Source organism: Amphibalanus amphitrite, unplaced genomic scaffold, assembly GCF_019059575.1.
Source record: "Amphibalanus amphitrite isolate SeventyFive unplaced genomic scaffold, NRLGWU_Aamphi_draft 000065F_arrow, whole genome shotgun sequence".
Lineage (NCBI taxonomy): Eukaryota > Metazoa > Arthropoda > Thecostraca > Balanomorpha > Balanidae > Amphibalanus > Amphibalanus amphitrite.
The window spans coordinates 1,221,000-1,241,339 of NW_024881561.1; the positions used below are offsets into that span (position 1 = coordinate 1,221,000).

Here is a 20,340-nt window from a genome sequence, read left to right on the forward strand (position 1 = left end):
CCGGCGCATCCAGTCGAGTAACGCACTTCTCTCATTTGGCACACAAACCCTGCCTTCTGAACCCGATACTGGACGCATAGAAGCCGTTTTAGATAATTCACTGCGAATGGACAGAGAAATACAGGAGCTTAGAGCCTCGAACTCTAACCTTCGAGCTATCCTCGCTACTATGCAAGTCCGTATCGCCAATCTCGAGGAGCGGGCAGCGAAGTGTGCTGCGAAGGACGACGTCGAGTCTCCCACATCTAGCATCCATCTAGCAGACCCGACCGTTCCTGACAGAACCACGGAGCCTACTGGAGATTCGTCTGGATCAGGAGATCCCACCGTGGTTCCAGCCGCTGATCAGGCAGAGCCTGTACCCAGTGCGGCTGCTACAATCAGCGGCGTCACTCGCCCGGAGCCTGGACAGACAAGTGCCTCGTCCAAGCCAACGCCTCTCACCATGCCAGAACCAGACAGCAGCGCTGCTACAGGAGATGAGCCGGTCTCTCTGCCACCTCCCTCTGTCTCTGCCAGGCAGAACAAGGACAACAAGAAGCCGGAAGGAAGCCAGCCACTGCTGCCAGCGAGTACCGAAACTGACGTGGCCCGCTCTCTCGATTTGGACCGTCTGGCACGTGCTATCGTCTCCCATATGCATCAGCGTTCTGGTCCTGGCCAACAGACCGACACAGACGACAGTGGCAATGAGGCGGGAGAGCACAGGGCGCCCGCTGACCCTAAACCGAAGGGCCAGAAGCAGCGTCTTGACCTGCCATCTCGTCCCACCGGGAGAGATCCAGTCCGCAGAAGGCGATTCTTCCGCCCTAGACAAGAGCACCAACAGCAAGGGAAGCAGTTCCAGCGCCAGGTGACCAGCAGAGAGGCGTCAGTTCATGGCTATACGACCCAGCGTAGCTCTCAGCCGCCGTATCCGTGGCAGCAACGCGTAGCCGAGGCTCCTCTTCAGCAGTCTCGGCCACCACCGGCTGGCCTTCAGCCAATGGTATGGGGTCGTCAGTCAACGGCTCCACCGCAACCTGAAGTTGGTCAGTGGCAAGGTGCATACAGGTACCAGCAGCCAGGAACCCCATGGCTGGAGCCCCAGAACAACGAGCAGTTCTCTCAGCCTCCTCCTCCTCAGATGGTGAACATCCACCTTCAGCCAAGGCCGCAGACCATGAGCCAGATGTCACAGCTCTCATCAACTCTGCAGCAGACGCAGCCAATGCTACAGCAGCTTCAGCTGCAGCAGCAAGGTACAGTGCTCCCATCGGTGCCGCCGCCTCAGTATCTGCACAGGGAGCAGCAGCACTTGCTGCAGCAGCAGCAGCAACAGCAACACTTGCTGCAGCAGCAGCAGCAGCAGCAGCAGCACCTGATGCAGCAGCAGCAGCAGCAGCAGCAACAGCTGCCACCGCTCCAACCGCAACCTCGAGATCAACAGATGCAGCAGCAACAGTGGCCACGACTGCAGCAACAGCCTCTGACACCGCTGTCCCCACCTCACCTGCAGCCTCGGGAGCAGCATCTGCAGCAGCCCCCTGCACATGCGTCTGCTGGTGAACTACAACCGCTGCGTAGTCAGCACCAGGTAGCGTTGGGTCCGTTTCGGACGGAGAGCTGGCCCTGTCTGTCAGCCGGGGGATCAGGCCGGACGGAACATTTCACAACCAGCGCCCCATCATTCGGCAGCGTCCCTGTCCCAAACGGTAGTGGATCCTGGTGGGGCCAGTAACTGCCCATCTGGAGAGGCTGATACGACCTCCCTGAATGATCGCTTGTTTCGCGTCGGCTGCTATAACTGCGAGGGAGCATTAAGCGCCGCCGCTTACATTGCTGTCCTGTTTGAGGACTTAGATGTATTGTTTCTCTCCGAGACATGGGTATCCTGTGCCGAAGCAGACCTCCTGGGGGATGCCCTTAACTGCTACGATGTTGATAATGTACAAATATTTCAATCGTTTGCGATGGAGACACCTCCAGGCGCTGGAGAAGGGCGCCGGCGCGGCGGAACAGCCATGATATGCAGGTGTGATGACTCTTTTACGTTTGCTCAGATTGAGTGCGAGTCGTCTCGTCTTTTGGGGCTCCAAATAAGCAGCGGTGGGCTGCCAGTGCTCAATGTTATAGGCTGCTACATGCCGTACTTTAGTGGCACTTTTGAGCAGTTAGAACTGTATAGAGATACGTGCGCGAGCTTGGACTCCATGATGTGTGAAATCAGACCTGCAGCGCCAATTATGCTACTCGGAGATTTTAACTGTGCTCTCCCACGACTCCCACTCGCTCAGCGTCCAGCTCAATGGGCAAGACTCCATGGCTTTAACGCATTTAGCCGCGAGTTACAGCGGCTTCTGGACGCACATGACTTAGTAACGGCGGAGTTCAGATTTAGTCAGTCACTAGACTATACGTATGAGCGCGGTGCCTATTCGACACACATTGATCACATCTTAGTACCACATGACTTCATTTTTAGTCAGTTGCAGTCTTGCCACATCATTCAGCCATGTGTCGATAACTTGAGCCCACATTTACCTCTGATTTGCACACTATCCCTCACAGTAAGGCGGTGCCAGAAGGCGGCGGGGAGTGCATTTTCACCGGCTCGCACGGTGTTAAACTGGAGCTGTGATGTTCGGAACGATGAATACCGTAGACGTCTAGCCCAGCTTCTGGTTTTGCGCAATCCGGAAGACTTGGATGTCGAGCAGCTGGACAGCCACCTGACGGCATCTATTCATCGAGCTGCGTCCGAGTCCGGCTGTTCTCGCCGCTGGAAACCGCCAAAGTCTTGGTGGACTCCGGCTGTCTCTGCAGCCCGTGATCGCGCTCGGTTTTGGCACCGATTGTGGGTAGAGTCAGATCGTCCACAGCTGACGGTGCTTCACAGCTGTTTTCGTGCTGCACGGCGAGATTATCGACGAGCTCGTGTCGCAGCCGCACGAGCCAAGGTGGACGACAGCGCTCGTCTGATGGCAGCGTTTCGCCGTGACGGTAACGTAAAACAGTTTTGGCGGCAGGTTGAGAGAGCGCGGAGAGGCTCAGCTACCCCTCGTGCGACACTCTCGGCTGATGATCTTGCTGACCACTTCAGCCTCACGCACAGGGACGGTGATTCTGAGGGGCTTGCAGCTGAGCACGAGACCGTTCATAAGTTAGTATACGCATATAGGACATCTGCGCTTGAAGCACCGGGTCCCAGTAGGATCATAAGTGCCCGTGAAGTAGCGGGCCTTATAACGGAGCTAAACAGGAATGCAGCTCCCGGCCCTGACGGTGTCACCGCCGACCATCTTATCCATGGCTCTTCACCAACGCTTCTGGACATAATCGCTCTCCTCTTATCTGCCAGCCTGGCCGAGATGCGAGTACCGTACAGCTTCCGGCGAAGCACAGTGGTCCCACTTATTAAAAAAAGCAGCTTGGACCCAAACTGTCCGGATAGCTACCGACCAATTTCTTTGGTGTCCACGGTATCAAAGCTGCTCGAATTACTGCTTCTTCGAGAAATCCAACTTTCTTTCCGACCTTCAGACCTACAGTTTGGATTCCTTCAGCGCCGGGGCACCAGAGAGGCAACGCTACTCGTCCAGGAAGCGGCTGGCCACTATTTGTTGCACGAATCCCCGCTGTTTGTCGCTAATCTCGACGCTCGTAAGTGTTTTGACCGAATATGGCACGCTGGCATCCTACTTCGGGCTAAAGACTACTTATCTCGCCAAAGCTGGCTGGTTTTAGCCTTCTGGTATAGCGACCTCTCAGCACGAGTTCGGTTCGGAGGTTCTATATCGGATGCGTTTTCCGTACGACGAGGGGTGAGGCAAGGTGCGCTTCTGTCACCATGCTTGGCCAATATTTTCTTAAGGCCGCTGATACAGCAACTGGACGCTACCGGCCTTGGTGCAATGGTCTGTGGTAAGCATGTCCCAGTAGTGGCTTACGCTGATGACCTCCTAGTCATGTCGGGGAACGCACTTGACTTGCAAAAGCTATTGGATTCTGTCTCAGAATTCTCAGTTAGCTGGAGGCTCGAATTTGTTAACCCGGTTCCGAGCGCAACCAAAAGTCACTGTTTCATTTTCGGTGCTGGTCTTTTAGCCCAGCGACCTGAGTGGCACTTATGCAACCAGTTGCTCACGTGTAAGGAATACACTGAGCACCTTGGTGTTCAGCTGCACCCGAACCTTCAGGGCCGAGTGCACGTAGATGCACGCGTGTCCCGTGGACGAGGCGCCTATTTCGGTCTCTCCCGAGCGGGTTTGTTCAGCTCGCAGCTCCCTGGCCCTGACAAAGCTTTCCTTTGGCGAGCCATAGTATCCCCGACCCTGTTATTTGGTTGTGCTCTGTGCCCTCTGGGACCCGCCGACATCTCTCGTCTCGAGTCCTGGCAAGCAGCAACAGTCAAAGCTGCCTTACGTTTGCCATCCAGAGCCCACCACACAGCTTTGCTCGCTGCTCTGCACATACCGAAGGTGCAGGAGACTCTACGTCGCTCCATCATCGCGTGCTTCCGTGATGCGTTCCGCGAAAATCACCGCCTACGCCAAATTCTGGTTGCCAGCCTGGCCACTCTTGTTCTTGGGGATACCTCATCGGGACACTGCGCGCCTATCGTTAGATTTATGTTCATCGTATGTGGGGCCAATATGCGTGTGCTTCTACAGGTTGCTGGAGGTCATATCCCACCTGAGATTATGTACACCCCAAGACCCCCCTGTGGAGTCACCGACTCGCTCAGTTGGCTCCTGGCTCAGAACACTGGGGAGGCATGGGCACTAATACAAATGATATTAGCGCCACCCATATGATAGTGTTAGGTATGTTGTTTTTGGTATGCCTATGTTTTGGTGTAGGTATGATTGTGCATATGTTTTCTGGCGTATGTCTTGTGTGCATTGTGTATGTTTGTTATGCCCATGCTTGTCTTGTCTCTAGACGTAATACAATTGATGATGATGATGATGATGATACCCTTGACCAGACCATTTCAGGGCCGGAAGGATGATAGGAATTGAGGCCGAGGGAGACATTGGTCTGGGTGGGCACCTTGGTGAGTCACCGGGGCTGAGCCTGTCCAACAGGACAGGCCGACTGCAGCCCCCAAAGTGCTCACTGCACCCGGTTACGAGTGTGCTTCCTTGGGAGCTGCAGTGCGCTCCAATGGGAGCCGCCCGCATGGTATAAAGTTGCCCGTCCAGGTCCAGCCTGGATCATGGGTTGCGGCATGGAGGAGAAGGATTTGAATGTCCTGAGGATGGAAACGGCGAAACGGGTGTTAACCCGCGCCGGGCCGGGGGGGGGGGGGGGGGTGTTTGAACACCCCCTGCGGTTTTTCGCAGATATCTCAAAAACGGCGGCGCTCCACACCTGTTTGTGCATATTTTCCGCACATGTTGTGAAAATTTCAGACCCAGGTCGCCTTAGGTCAGGTCACCAGGTCACGCCAAGTGACCTCACCTCAGAAAAAAATAAGAATGCTCGTCATAGCTACACCGATTGATCGATTGCCTTGAAACTTTCAGCGATTGATAAGAGCAACATAATCTATAAAATGTTTATCTCAGAATTTCGATATCGGTGACCTAAGGTCAGGTCAGTATCGCGGCCTCTCCATTACCTATCAGTCAATGGGAGAAAATTGAAAAGCGTCTGTTTTGCACGAACGCTATTCTAGACACTCTCTAACATCGAGATGTAAGTAAAATTGGCACACTGAATCGGAAAATGGCAACTGTGACCCCTCGTTATGTCCCCGAGGTCATCTCAGGTCACGAACAGAATCTAACAGTTTTTCGCCAATAACTTCTGATAGAGGCGTACTAGAGCGCTGAAAACGCCTTAGATGTGATCGAATCGACGTCGCGGATCGAATGATATCCCGCGCCCCGCTGGGGGGGGGGCAGAATCTGCCCCCCCTCCCGTTTTTCGCCAATAACTTCTAAACGCGTTACGCCAGCGACGTCAAACTTTCAGTACCTTATCATACATCAATTTGACACGTTCCCTGAAAATTTGAGCGAAATCCGTCGGAAAATTTTTGAGAAATTGACGTTTTAGTGACGTCATGTTCGCCATTTTCGCCTAAAAAACGGCAAAATTTCAAACGCCGCTAACTTCTTCATTTTTAAAGGAATCAAGACGTAACAAAAAAGGTTATACGTGATTCTACTTTGTCTATCAAATGGCTATCTCGGTTTTTTGAAAATTTTGGATTTTGGCCAAAAATTTTCCAAAAAACTGACTTTTTTGGGAAAATATTTTAAATTCAAAATTTTGAGTTTATCGAAAAAAACGGAATATATGTCAAAGAAGTGGTCTATGTGCACCTACATACCAATTTTTAGAAGAATCGGTTCAGAAATGTGGGAGTTATTCAAAATTTCATGACGTCACGACACACAAAAATTTTGAAAAATGATTTTTTTGGAAGTTCTAGACCTCGTACGGAAATAAAAATAGCACCATTCGATTCGCCGTGAAAAACTGCATCGGATAGACACCTTTTTAGGCCTTAACAACCAACTTCAAAATTTGACCTCACTTGACCTGACCTTGACCTGACCTCGACCTGAACTTCATCCAGAGGTGGTCCATATCGCTTATTGAGTGTGCCTATTGAATTCTATGAGTAAAATGATCCATAAAACATGTGTCGCACATGCCCTTTTCTATATTTTGTTTTTGGTGACCTGACCTGACCTGACCTTGACCTTGACCTTGACCTTTGAATGACATTGTGTGCAACGAATATTGTCTTGGTAGTCTAAGAACACGTTTTGGGCAATCAGTCTCAGTCCATTCTTCGGCAACTACGGTGCAAGGCCGATACTGTAGAAACTTGCATTTTGTACCCTTGACCTGACCTTGACCTGACCTCTGACCTACTTAAGCAAAAAAATTTGGGCTCTTAAGATCCGCCTTGTTGAGAGCTTTCGATTGCCGTTTTCCCCGTCTTTCTATGACCATCGGTTCGGAAGTTAGACAGGGGGGCAGAATCTGCCCCCCCCCCCCCCCAGCAGGGCGCGTATGGCTGAATAGCCCAGCGGGGCGCGGGATATGTAACATGACCTTTTCCGGTCAGGTCATGACCTTGACCTGAGGTCAAATTTTCAAGTTGACCTTCCAAGGTCCAATTATAGTTCATTCGACGCGTCTCGACGAGAGGAACACGATGCTGGCAAAATTAATGTCATGACTCTTTTGAGTCAAAAGTTATTGTCGAAAAAACGCTTTTCGTAAAAACGGCTATTTTTGGAGTTTTTGCCCTCTGGAGGCTAAACCGTTGACCTGAGGTCAAATCTGAGAACATTACTCAGAAAGGTCTGTAAAAGGGCTATTGAATGCCTTTTTCTCTGGCGCTGTAGCTCTATCGGTTCCCGAGATAGTCGTTGGCAGTTTCCAAAATGTTGAAATAGTCAACATTTTACCTTTGGTGACCCCTGGTGACCTGACCTTTGACTTGACCCAAAAAATGACCTTAGTGTTTTCGTCCTTATTTTGGACGCTCTTTCGGTTGCCGCTTTTCGCGTGTCGCTACGTGGCCCAGGAGCCGAGTTAGAAGGGGGTGTTCAGACACACCCCCCTTCCGGCCCGGCGCGGAATCTCAGAGCACCGGCCCGGCGCGGGTTAAAAGAGCTATTAACTACGCTTTTCCCCGGCACGGCATTCATTTCCGAGTGATGCGGTGGTTTGTTGAAAATTGTCGAAATTGGACCAGAAAATTGGCGAAATTTAGCCTTGGATGACCTATGTGAACTGACCTTTGACCTGATCTAAAAATGACCAGAGTAATTTCGTCATTATTGTTTGCGTCCTTTCGAACGCTGCCTTTGGCGTGCTGGTACGTGGCTCAGAAGCCGAGTTAGAAGCAGGGGTATGGAGCCGGAGCTGGAGCCGGAGCCGCCGGAGCCGGCATATTTTGCCCGGAGCCGGAACCGGAGCCGGAGCCGTCCAAAAGGCGGCGACTCCGGCTGCTTTTTTGAAGAGGAAAAAATTATTGACCTACATAGTTCGGTTTGACAGTACAAGGCAGTAAAACATGTGGTATTCAAAATAGCCTTGTTATGCAAATACAGAAGCAACGTGAACCAATCCTTCATCTTTTCTCTTCCACCCGTATTTAATTGTATAGAGGATGTACTGAGTATTGGAGTCGAAGCCGGAGCCGGAGCCGGAGCCGAAGCCGATTTTTTCTCCAGAGCTGGAGCCGGAGACGTCTGAAATTTCCACGGCTCCGCATCCGTGGTTAGAAGGACCCTGGCCGGCCGAGTGGGAGGGTGGGTGCCACCACATCGTTTTTTTTTTTTGCGACAGCTCGGAACACGTCGGCAACAGAGAGCCAAAACTGGGCATAGCTACCTGACCTTTGATGCAAACCGGACCTTGTGACACCTGCATTTTCAAGGGGGGCCTCTGGTCGTCTTTAGGACCCTCTGTTACCCTCAGAGGGACCCTCTGAGGGCCTCTGCAGACCATCACTGGCCTCAAAGGGCACTCTAGTGGCCTCCATGGACCTTCTAGGTACCTGAAAGGGCCCTTTGTTTTCTCTCCAGGGGCCATTGTTTACCTCAAAAGGTCCTCTTTTACTTCAGATGGCCGTATGTTTATCTAATATGTACATGAGGCCCCTGGTGGCCTGAGAGGCCCTGTTTGTGTCCCAAAGGGCCCTTTGTTGACCTCTTAAGGCCCCTAGTTGGCCTAAAAAGTCCTCTGATTGTTCTAAAGGGCCCTCTGTTCCCCTCAGAGGGCCAGTCTTTTCCTCAGAGTGCCTGCTGACCTCATAGAGCCCATAGTGGCCTGACATAGCCTTCATATCACCTCAGAGGGCCCTCTGTTGTAAGGCTCAAGTGACCTTCTCAGAGGGCTCCGGCTGACCTGTGACTGACAATTGTCCACTCTTATCCCCCTTTTGGGTGACCTATTTCCCCCTCTGACACCCAAGCCAAAATACAATTTTGGGACACTGACTCCGAGGGCCAGTTGATTTTCAGAGGGCCCTCTTTGAAGGGGATGTGAGGACCCGCTATTCGCCTCAGAGGGCCCTCTGGTGGCTTCAGACTTCAGAGGACCCTATTTAGGTATCAGCGGGCGCCTCTCTGTGGCATCAGAGGGCCCTCAGAGGCCTCAAATGGCCTTATTACATCTCAGAGAGCTGTCTTTGAACTCAGAGGCATCTTTTTTACTTCTTTGTGGTGTCTAAGGGGGGCCCTCTGGCCTTTGTCCGCCTCAAGGGGCCTCAAGGGGTCCTCCGATGACTTCCAAGGACCCTCTTTGATCTCAGAGGGCCTGATGACCTCATAGGGCTCATGGTGGTCTGACATAGCATCATATCACCTCAGAAGGCCCTCCAGTGGCCTGAGAGGGCACTTTGTGGCCTTTGAAGGACCTCCATTCGCCTTAGAGGGCCCTCTTTGATCTCTTTGATCTCTTCGATCTCAGAGGGCCCTCTTTGAGGTGGCTGTGAGGGCCCTTTGTTCACCTCAGAGGGCCCTCTGGTGACCTCCAGGGACCATCTTTAATCTAAGAGGGCCGTCTGGTGGCCTCATAGGATACCTTGTGGCCTGAAATTGACCCTCGTACCTCAGAGGCCCTTCTGTTCGTCTTAACAGGCCCTCTGCTGGTCTTAGCGGACCTTTTGTGTGCCTGGGAGGGCCCCCTGAGTACCTGAGAGGGCCCTCTGTGTATTTGAGAGGGCCCTCTCTGTGCCTGAAAGGGCCCTCTGTGTAGTTTGCCTGAGAGGGCCCTCTGTGTGCCTGAGGGGGCCCTATGTGTACCTGAGAGGGTCCTCTGTGTGGCTGAGAGGGCCCTCTGTGTGTCTCAGAGGACCATATGTGTACCTGAGAGGGCCCTCTGTGTGTCTGAGAGGGCCCTTTGTGTGTCTCAGAGGGCCTCCTGTGTGCCTGAGAGGGCCCTCTGTGTGTTTGAGAGGGCCCTCTATGTGCCTGAAAGGGCCCTCTGTGTACCTGAGAGGGCCCTCCGTGTGTTTTAGAGGGCCCTCTGTGTGCCTGAAAGGGCCCTCTGTGTACCTGAGAGGGCCCTCTGTTTGCCTGAGAGGGCCCTCTGTTTGCCTGAGAGGGCCCTCTGTGTGCCTGAGGGGGCCCTATGTGTGCCTGAGAGGGCCCTCTGTGAGCCTGAGAGGCCCCTCTGTGTACCTGAGAGGGCCCTCTGTGTGTCTCAGAGGACCATATGTGTACCTGAGAGGGCCCTCTGTGTGTCTGAGGGGGCCCTATGTGTGCCTGAGAGGGCCCTCTGTGAGCCTGAGAGGGCCATCTGTGTGCCTGATAGGGCCCTCTGTGTACCTGAGAGGGCCCTCTGAGTGCCTTAGAGGGCCCTCTGAGTGCCTGAGAGGGCCCTCTGAGTGCCTGAGAGGGCCCTCTGAGTGCCTGAGAGGGCCCTCTGAGTGCCTGAGAGGGCCCTCTGGGCTCTGGCCCCCGTTCGTCTCAGAGGGTCCCTTTATTCGCCCCTTTTGAGGGCCCTCTGTTTGCCTCAAAGGGCCCTCCGTTTGCCTAAAAGGACCCTGGGTCCGAGTCCGTATCGGCTCGCGGCGAGTGACTGTTTGTTCGCTCTACCGGCCACCGGTGCAGACATCCGCTCGCGTCGCCGCCGATATTGACGAGTTGGAACGTCAGTACCAGCACGTGTTGACCGACTGCGCTGGTCCCGTACTACTGGCGGGAGACATCAACATCAACTCAGCCGGCAGAGGAGACACCACTGCGGCCAGACGTTTGCAAGAACTGCTGGACGCATATTCGCTGGAGCAGCACGTCCGCGGTCCCACGTACGAGCCGTCTGGATCCGCCATTGACATTCTGTGTTCCACCAGCAGCTGTGCCCGTGCGGGATCACTCAGCTGTCATTACAGCCCCCACCGGTGGTTGCGCGCCCTCGTGACAGTTCCCGAGCATCGCCCACCGCAGTGTAGCGTCACAGCCCGGTGCTGGAGCAGATTTGATGCTTCTGAGGCGATTCACCGACTGCGATGTGTTGACTGGATGCCTGTTTTTTCGAGCGCCGACCCCGCCTCACAATGGGACTATTTCATTAGCCAAGTCACGCCCATTCTAGATTCGCTCGCTCCCCTCAAACGCTTAAAGGTACGAAACCCGACAGCCCCGCCGATCACTGCTGAGACCAAACAGCTGATGTCTCAACGGCGCGCGTGCTTACAACTCGGAGACCGAGAGCGATACAGGGACCTGAATCGGCAGGTTAAGGCTGCTATCCGCCGTGACACCCGTAACGCCCTGCAGCAGCGCATTCAGGAGAGCGGCCGGGGCGGCATGTGGCGTGCTATTGGTCCAGTTCTGGCGGGGAAACGGACATCGAAACAAATGCCGAGTGCTGATGCCGATAGCATGAATCGCTACTTCGCTGATGTTGGCACCCAGATTGCGAGACAAGTAGACACCTCAGGTCCCGAGCTGCCTGTGCGTCTGCCTCGGGTTACCTCGGGACGCTTTCAGGTTCATCCCGTTACGCCGGAACGATTAGTCAGTATTATGGCCCAAATGAACAACAGCTCAGCATGCGGCGCCGACGGACTCAGCATGCGTTTCATCAAACTGTGTTTTGAACCAATTTGCCACGTCATCACGCACATTATTAATTCTTGTTTAACGTCTCACACAGTCCCTCGGTCATGGAAGCTCGCAGTGATCCATCCCATCCAGAAAAATCCTAAATCTACAGAGACATCAAACTTCAGACCAATATCCATCCTTCCAACGATCGCCAAAATCACTGAACGAGTAGTATATGAGCAACTTTTTTCCTACCTCTCAGCCCATCATCTCTTTTCCCCCAGCCAGCATGGTTTCCGAAACAACCATTCTACCGAAACTGCACTTCTGACCTTAACTGACAGGGTTTTTGAGGCGATGGATCGACGACAGGTGGCGCTACTTTGTATGCTGGACTTGTCTAAGGCCTTTGACGTGATACCCCACGACCGATTGCTCGTCAAACTTGAGCAGTACGGCGTCGACGTCCGCTGGTTCTCCAGTTATCTTACCGATCACCAACAACAAGTCCAGATTCGTACACCGGACGGTCGTGGTACTCTGTCACGGCCTTTGGACAACCCCATCGGCACCTATCAGGGATCCGCGCTCGGGCCGTTGTTGTTCAACGTGTACACCACCGATATGTCACTGTTTTTGCCGGAAGGTGCCTTGTACGATCGTTGTCTTGTACAATACTGTGATGACACGCAGCTAGCTGTACTGGGGAGTCCAAGCGATGTCGGAGCTATGGTAACCCAGTTGGAGCGGGACCTTGCAGCTCTGTCACTCTGGTTCCGAAAAAATGGGTTAAAGATTAACGCAGATAAAACTCAGATCATTGTTTTGGGCACAAGGCAGCAAATTCGTCAACTAGCCCCGATAGAAATCAGGTTCATGGGTACCACTACTGTGGGAACGTCCTCAGCTAAAAACCTCGGCGTCACTTTTGACGAGAGCATGACCTTCTCAAATCATGTGACTGATGTAGCCCGCCGATGCACCGGTATTCTGAGCGGCCTGAGTCACAGTAGGCACTACCTACCGAAAAGTACGCTGGCCACTCTGGTTCAGGCTCTAGTAGTCTCATCGATCCGGTACGCCATTGTTGTCTATGGTGGATGTGGTGTCACCCAGATGTCTCGGCTCCAGCGGCTTATCAATTTCGGTGCTCGTGTTGTGTCGGGCAAGCGGAAGTATGACCATGTAAGCGAAGTGCTGAAAGAGTTGCGGTGGCTCTCGGCCGAGAATATGTGGCGTCTACAGTCTGTCACGCTATTAAAGGGACACTCCCACCTTAACATTAGTTTTGAGTTGAGATAGCCAAATTGGTGGCCATGGCCTGCAAATACCGGTTTGGGCACTCACAACATCGACAAATGCTTTAATTCGGAGATATGGAATTTCAAACTTGCAGTTTTCGGATTCTAAGGGGCTAGTGCATTGGTATGCCCCCTTAGAATTTGTGACGTCAGCGGAGATCTAACGATTTTTAAATCTTTTACTAAAACGTTTGGTAGCACGCGGTGGTATATGCTGCTTTGCGCGCAACAAATGCCGCACTTTCAAATAAAGTCGCTAGGAACAGCGGAGATCCCAAAAAGTAAACAAAAGTAAAAGTCTAATATCTTGAAAACCGGTGAATATTTTTCGATGAAATTTGGTAGATATTCGTTTTCGCGCTTTCTGAACCGAGCGACATCACTTTCGTGCCGATTCATTAACTTTTTTGAAGGTGGGAGGGTCCCTTTAAAGAAAATGCTCGAGACAGGAGAGCCCGAAGCCCTATCCAACGCGATTGTGTCGCGAGGTAGCGTGCATGGGCGTGATACGCGTCAGGCCGACCTGCTCGATTTACCCGTGATTAGAACGGAATCCGGGCGCCGCCGGTTCCTATACGCCACTGTATCGCAGTATAACGCTCTGCCTCAGGCGCTGCGCAATCTCGGTCACAGGCTCTTTCGGAGGGAGTATCGGAAGCTCCTACTGCGTGAGCAACACGGCGACCCGGCCAGTGTGTAGCGGCGCGGTGGCGCAAATGTGAATATGTGTGCAAATGTGATGCGTGTGTGTCGTATGTAATGTTGTGCCCACCTCATTCGTTTCACCTGACTCGGCAGCCAATAATAGCCATTTTCGGATGGATCGGCTTGCCACGATAAGTACAATACAATACAATACCCCCTATTCGCCTCAGAGGGCCCTTTGGTGACCACAGGGGGCTCTATTGTTGTATTGGAGGGCCCTCTGTTGCCTCCGAGGGCCCTTTTTATCTCAGAGGACCCTCTTTGACCTCAGAGGGCTCTTTTCGACCTATTCGAGATGTCTGAGAGGGCCCTCTGAGTGCTTGAGAGGGCCCTCTGAGTGCCTGAGAGGGCCCTCTGAGTGCCTGAGAGGGCCCTCTGAGTGCTTGGGAGGGCCCTCTGAGTGTCTGAGAGGGCCCTCTGAGTGCCTGAGAGGGCTCTCTGGGCTCTGGCCCCCGTTCGTCTCAGAGGGTCCCTTTATTCGCCCCTTTAGAGGGCCCTCTGTTTGCCTCAAAGGGCCCTCTGTTTGCCTAAAAGGACCCCCTATTCGCCTCAGAGGGCCCTTTGGTGACCACAGGGGGCTCTATTGTTGCATTGTAGGGCCCTCTGTTGCCTCCGAGGGCCCTTTTTGATCTGAGGGCCCTCTTTGAGCTCAGAGGGCTCTTCTCGACCTCTCCAAGATGTCTGAGAGGGCCCTCGGGCCTGAGAGGGCCCTCTGAGTGCTTGAGAGGGCCCTCTGAGTGCCTGAGAGGGCCCTCTGAGTGCCTGAGAGGGCCCTCTGAGTGCCTGAGAGGGCCCTCTGTGTGTCTGAGAGGGCCCTCTGAGTGCCTGAGAGGGCCCTCTGTGTGTCTGAGAGGGCCCTCTGTGTGCCTGAGAAGGTCCTGTTCGTTGTAAAGGGCCCTTAATTTACTCTACAAGGTCCCTCGTTGGCCTAAAGGGGTCCTCTGATAGTCCTAAAAGGGTCCCTAAAAATGTAATTGATACTTTTCATTATGTAAAAAAATGTAAGTGGTGAAAAGGGCCCTCAAAGTGTTTTCAATTTTTTTTTCGAGTAAAAAAAAAAAAAATTTGCTCCAGGGGGGACCCCAAGGCTATAGAACTCCAGGTAAGGACACCAGCCGTTTGACCTTGAACGCCGCCGGCCGGCCGATGACGTCATTGGAGGCAAGCCGGCTCGGCGGACACACAAGGCGAATGCATAACGGAGGGGCGTTGGAACGTTGCGGGAGCCGGGGAGATATTTTAATGTGGATAATGAGAAGATGTGGATAATGTGGATAATGAGAAGATACCACCATTGTTATGTTTATTGATCTACAGACTGCATTCTTTTAAACCTCGATGCACTCTAGGCCTGGATGGTTGAGGTTCTTACATTCGTGGAACGATCACCCCGTCCGAAGTCCGTGGTCGAAGCTGTCATAGTATTAAAGACACTAAGACGGGTGCAATAACGGCGATCCGATCCCGTCTCTGGCGAATCTAGAGGGGTCGTAAGGGCCCAGGCCGAATCTGACCGTCTATTTTTAGGGAAACGGGGTGGGTGAATTGACAACCGATGGCTTAAGAGATAATGAGAAGAGATCCCGTCGTCGATTGTTGTTTGACAGACAACACATGTTGTACTGGACGTATGACCATCAGAGGTAATGCCTGAACGTAGGCAAGCATAATTGTTCTGTCATACTGTTTAGGAATATAAAATGGTAATGGAGATTATTGAGGATATGATCTCTACATTACAGGAATTCGCTAATTACTACGGCCCATAGGGGCACCGCCGTAGCTGTTGTTTTGCCATCGGTCCCAGGCAACTCCAGGGAGCTGCAGTACCCGGCGGCCAAAGCGGCCCACCTCGTCGACTCGCAGGTCCTGTGGGATTCCGTGATGCTTTAGTGCTTCACCCACAGAAGCACGGGCATAGCAGTAGGATGTGGGGCTAGGTGTCTGTCCACCTCTTCATTGAAAGAACAACGTATACAGCGCCTGGTCCCGCCGAAGCTCGGTATCGACCGTGACTTATTCACAACTGGCGGATCCAGGAAGCGGTCTTGGACACTGCGGGGGCTTACCCCAAAAAGGTTTCTTGGAATTAATTAAAAAAAAACTCTGATTTCGATTCCTTGCGCACTGCTGTGCAGTGTGATTAACCCTCGCACGACCAGGCCATTTCTCATAACACGAACGACCAGGGGGGGGGGGTTGTTACGACCCCCCCCCCTGGCGTTTCGAAACGGAAGGTCGTAGAGCTTAGCGGAAAAAACCAACGGATTGCTCTCAACGAGATCTCGCGATTGGTGGTATATTTTTTGGTCCTAGGTCAACATTTGACCTACTTTTGACCGGTCAAAGGTCAAATTTTCGGAAAAATAGACTTTTTTCAACTTTCGGCGGCGATTGCGGCAAAACGGTGGGAGATATCGACTTGAAACCTTCACTATCGTGTTCCTTAATCAATTCTCTATCGTTTGGTATGTATTTCGTTTCCCTAGCTCTAAAAATGGCGCGTTGGGAGCGCCGGAAGTCGGCAAGGTCACAGTCGGCGGCAGAAATTCGAAAAATCAAACTTTAAATTTTTGAAATCTGATTGTATTTTTGGATTTGGGAGGTCCATTTGCTCCCTATAGAAGCTAATATTGCTGCATATTCCCATTGAGGTGACAAGAATTAGCAAAATAGTGGTTCGGGCGCTTTTCAAAAATAGTACCGGACGCTGTTCCTCTTGTGACGTCATAGCTCCGTGACCTGACCTGACCCGGTCAAATTTCTTATACCATATGATAGCCAATACTTGCCCCAACATGCATGGGAAGTTTCATCACGATCCATCAACCGATGTCCGTACCACCGGCAGGAAACCTCGGGCGTTGGCACTCAGTTTGTGAAAATCCGGCCGGAGGCTGTACCTCTTATGACGTCATAACTCCGTGACCTGACATGACCTGATCAATTTTTTTTCGGCAAAAGATGCGCAAAGGTTGCCCCAGGGGGTATTGAAAATTTCAGCCCGCTACGACAAGCCGTTTAGCGTGCACTTCGAAAAAACCTCAGGGGGGGGGGTTGATACAACCCCCCCCCCTAGGCGTTCTAGGGTTAACCAACATTTCCTCAGAAAAGTTGTGAAGTTTTCTTTGATTCTCGAAAAGCGATTTCGGGCGCTGCCAATGTGGGGGAAGACATTTGCCCCAAATGCCTTCCCCTGGATCCGCCAGTGGGTTGCCCCACTCCGAGCTTGACTAAAACCATTTTCAAACCCCACCAGAAACCGATGGTAAGGTGAATTTAAATCCAATAACTCATCTCTGTCTGCCCGCCTAAATATGTATACAACACATGGTACGGCACCCGGCCCTGTCTGAGCTATGAGCCGATCGCGATATTTTCGGCTTTCCCCAACCCAAGCTCGATTAGGAACGTTCTCCTTCCCCACCCGATTGCTGATGTCAATTCAAATTCAATACCTCATCTCTGTCGGCCCGACCATAACCCATTCATTGCACACCGTTCAGCGCCCCGCCCGGCCAGAAGTATCCTAGCGCGCTGAGCAGTTGCCTCCAGCCGCGTCATCGCGAGGCCCCGCGCGGCCCATAAATTAATACATTGCGCGAATAGCCGTGTCGCCCCCCTGGGGGACCCTAGGACCCCCAGGGTCCCCCCTTGGATACGCCACTGAGCCAAGGCAAGGGAGTTGTTTCGCTGTCCGATTTGTAAGCACTATTAAAGAATAATGATATTCATTTTCAACGCTGTTGAGAAATACTCGAAAGCAAATCTAGTGAAACGCATAATATAGGTATATGGCATGATCATAATGGTTTACAATGCCATCCAACAGAGCAGGGACTTTCCCTTCAAATATGGAGGCTCAAACCCAGTGTCAAACTCAACTATAACTCAATTTAGCCACAAGGTACCGGGCCGAAAAAGCTAAACCTTGACAAGACACTAATTTTCCATTCTGACAGCAGGGGAGGATAGTTTGGGTCTGTATTCGGCCTGAAATTGATTGCTTACAGTAAGTTCAGGGTTTTTGTATGATTCTATGAAGTATTAATGTCTGTATCTCATAATTTGGGCTAGTGTGTTTATGGTTATCATCTCCTAACTCATCAGTCTCTCTGTGCCGCAAATGTCACAGTCGCGTCATATGACAGGTTTTAGGTAGAATACAATCTATTTTTCACTAAATCGGGGTTAAGGCTATTTCCTGATGGAATACAAAATGAAAAAATATAAAACAGTACCAATAGATATGGCGGTCCCGCAGGCCGCAGGTATCCTTCCTCGCCCCTCGGAATGCACCTATTTACTTATACTTAGGTACTTACTTATACTTATAAAGTTTGGAATTTTGAAAGGCCACTTGGCCTCAAGGATCCAGTCCTATCAAACTCCATACTGACTCATTGTCCTGACTCAGTCGTTTAGGTGAGTTGTGTGTTTCAAATCAGTAGGCGGAACTATGGTCAAGCGTACCCATTTTCGGGAACGCATTTTCGTTCCCATGTTTGGGAACGATAAACCCAAATATGGGAACGCCATGTAGGCATTATTCAAAACAAGAAAAAGAACCGTTAAATGACGTCCAAAAAATATAAAACGATCGTGAACCGCCTGATATTTGTCTCAATATTGTTGGGAAAGAGTTTGATATTGTAAGGCCCATCGTAGTTTCAAATCGTTCCCCTATTTCTAAAGCAGTCCATCATCCGGGCCGCGAGCCCAAATTTGGGAACGCTCTCGTACACTGGCGCTGCAAGCGTTCCTTATTATGGGAACGGCGTACCCAAAATTGGGAACGATTTCACCGACCCCTTTCAGGGGCTCTTTTCATTAACAAGCATCACGTCCAACGCCGCAAATTATTGTTAACGCAACAATGATCAGATGACCTTTCCGGCAAGACCGTCGCATGTTTCGCCCGGTCTTCTGCGCTTTTATTCCCGTCGATCTCGCTGCGGGCACGCCCCCCTCTGCAGGATTACGTAATTCACAACGCTCAGCGATGTTCAACAAGGTCTTCCATACCTATATCCACCGTCCGCGCCGAGGGTGGAGACATGTCAAGCACCTGTCTGTTTATCACCGATAGTTGACGAGCACAAGGAAGTATCCAAAAATGGGAACGCTGAATATGTTCCACCCTCAAAACACCTAGTCCCAATGAAAATCTAGTTTTTTTCCTTTCTTGATGAGTGTAAGTGGCAAAAGGCCTGGTAGGATGGGCACGAGGAATGATCGAAATCAGCATAAAAATTATAAATAAGCCACACAGAGCGACCTATATAAGAGAAATTCCCCCAAAACGATCACGCTTAGAAACACGGAAGACAAAAACCACGCTCATGACGCTCCTTATAAAACAACTCTAAACAGCTAGCATCCAAATAAAATATGTCTTTCTGGGATGATAAAATACAGCTGAATAATTTTAAACCTCTGAAACTGAGTTTACAACAGTAGTTCGGTAAAATCACTGACGTTCCATGCGGTCGTGCGCCCCGACACCAAATGTCACCAATATTACCCCCGGACTGTCCGCGTGTTCGCTTGCATATGTCGGCATCTGGTGTCGCTAGTATGAAACTTCATAACCAGGCGAAAATTATTATACTTGACCTCAAAATGTTAAAAACGCTTCATTTTCCTTAAAATTGCAAGTTAAATGTAGTATAACCCATGTTTTCACCATTCCGTCACTTCAAAAAATCATTAAAAATATCATTCGACGGTCAATTTCCTTGTGCAACGGTCAGATTAAAGATAATTTTATAGAGACTTAGTAGATACTTAAATAAGCGTGCACTTTTTTGAAACGTGATGCACTAATGAGTTTTATTGGGCGAACGGCCGAAAAATTACCTTCCGTTCCCATAAATGGGAACGCCCGTTCCCATATTTGGGAACTCCGTTCCCAAAAATGGGAACGTTCCTATATTTGGGTACTCATGACCATAGTTCCACCTACTGAAATGTGCCCAGTGTTTGTCCAGGGCACGTAGGTCGAAAAACAAGGCGCACTGGCCCAAGTTCAAAATCCGCACCAACCCTTCAAATTGAGCCGGAAAATTCGCACCATAGCGGGCCGAGAGCCCAAAAATCCGCACCGAACCCATAGCCAATTTTAATGCAAGGGACTTAATTCATCTACTATAATTATTTCCCGTGCAATTTCAGTTTAAATTACCGCTTGAGCAACACTCACCACGGGACCGCGCCGCGCACTTGTACCGGAAGTTTGAAATAGAGCAAATAGACGGACGTCTGTGAAAATAGGGCGCTGGAGGGCATATTGGGTCACATGAGTCATGACATTCGGAACTTCTCCCCCTCTGTGGGCCTTCTACATGCTAAATGTCACGTGTGAATTTCACGAGCCTTGATCAAATTGCCCCAACAAACTTAAGTATGAGTAAAAACAATGATGTCATTCCAAAGTAGCGCACTGATTGGCAATCCAAACCAGCTGCTCGCAAATGTGACATATATAGCACACAATCACCAGTCACCACCGCAACCAGTCTTCGTTCTAATGACGTCTTCCTCACGATAATTCCCGAGGCGAGAATGGATTTGTTCTGCCGCAATTGTTAGTTCATAGAGTAAATTTAAAACTTTGGTCCATCACCGTGCGTCACTGTGGCTGGCACGCATTTATAGGGCTTTCCAAAGAACAGTCAGGGATCTCGGCAGGGAACCCGGCCGAGTAAGAAGACCAAGCGAAGTCCGCACCGCTCCAAGGTCCAAGCCAAATCCGCACCAGCCGAACAAGCCCGCACCGACGAGATCTCGTCGAAATTGCCATGCTTTGCAGTCTGGCTTTGAAG

The 20,340-nt window shown here is 51.3% G+C and overlaps 1 protein-coding gene across 1 annotated transcript in view; it reads left to right on the forward strand.

The window, feature by feature from the left end:
• The first annotated feature begins 17,434 nt into the window (after positions 1-17,434).
• Positions 17,435-20,340, forward strand: part of LOC122378776 (E3 ubiquitin-protein ligase MIB1-like) — a 43,497-nt gene continuing 40,591 nt past the window's right edge. Inside the window, exon 1 of the mRNA XM_043360245.1 lies at positions 17,435-17,528. The gene's annotated coding sequence lies outside the window, so the exon portion shown is untranslated. The remainder of the gene's footprint in view (positions 17,529-20,340) is intronic.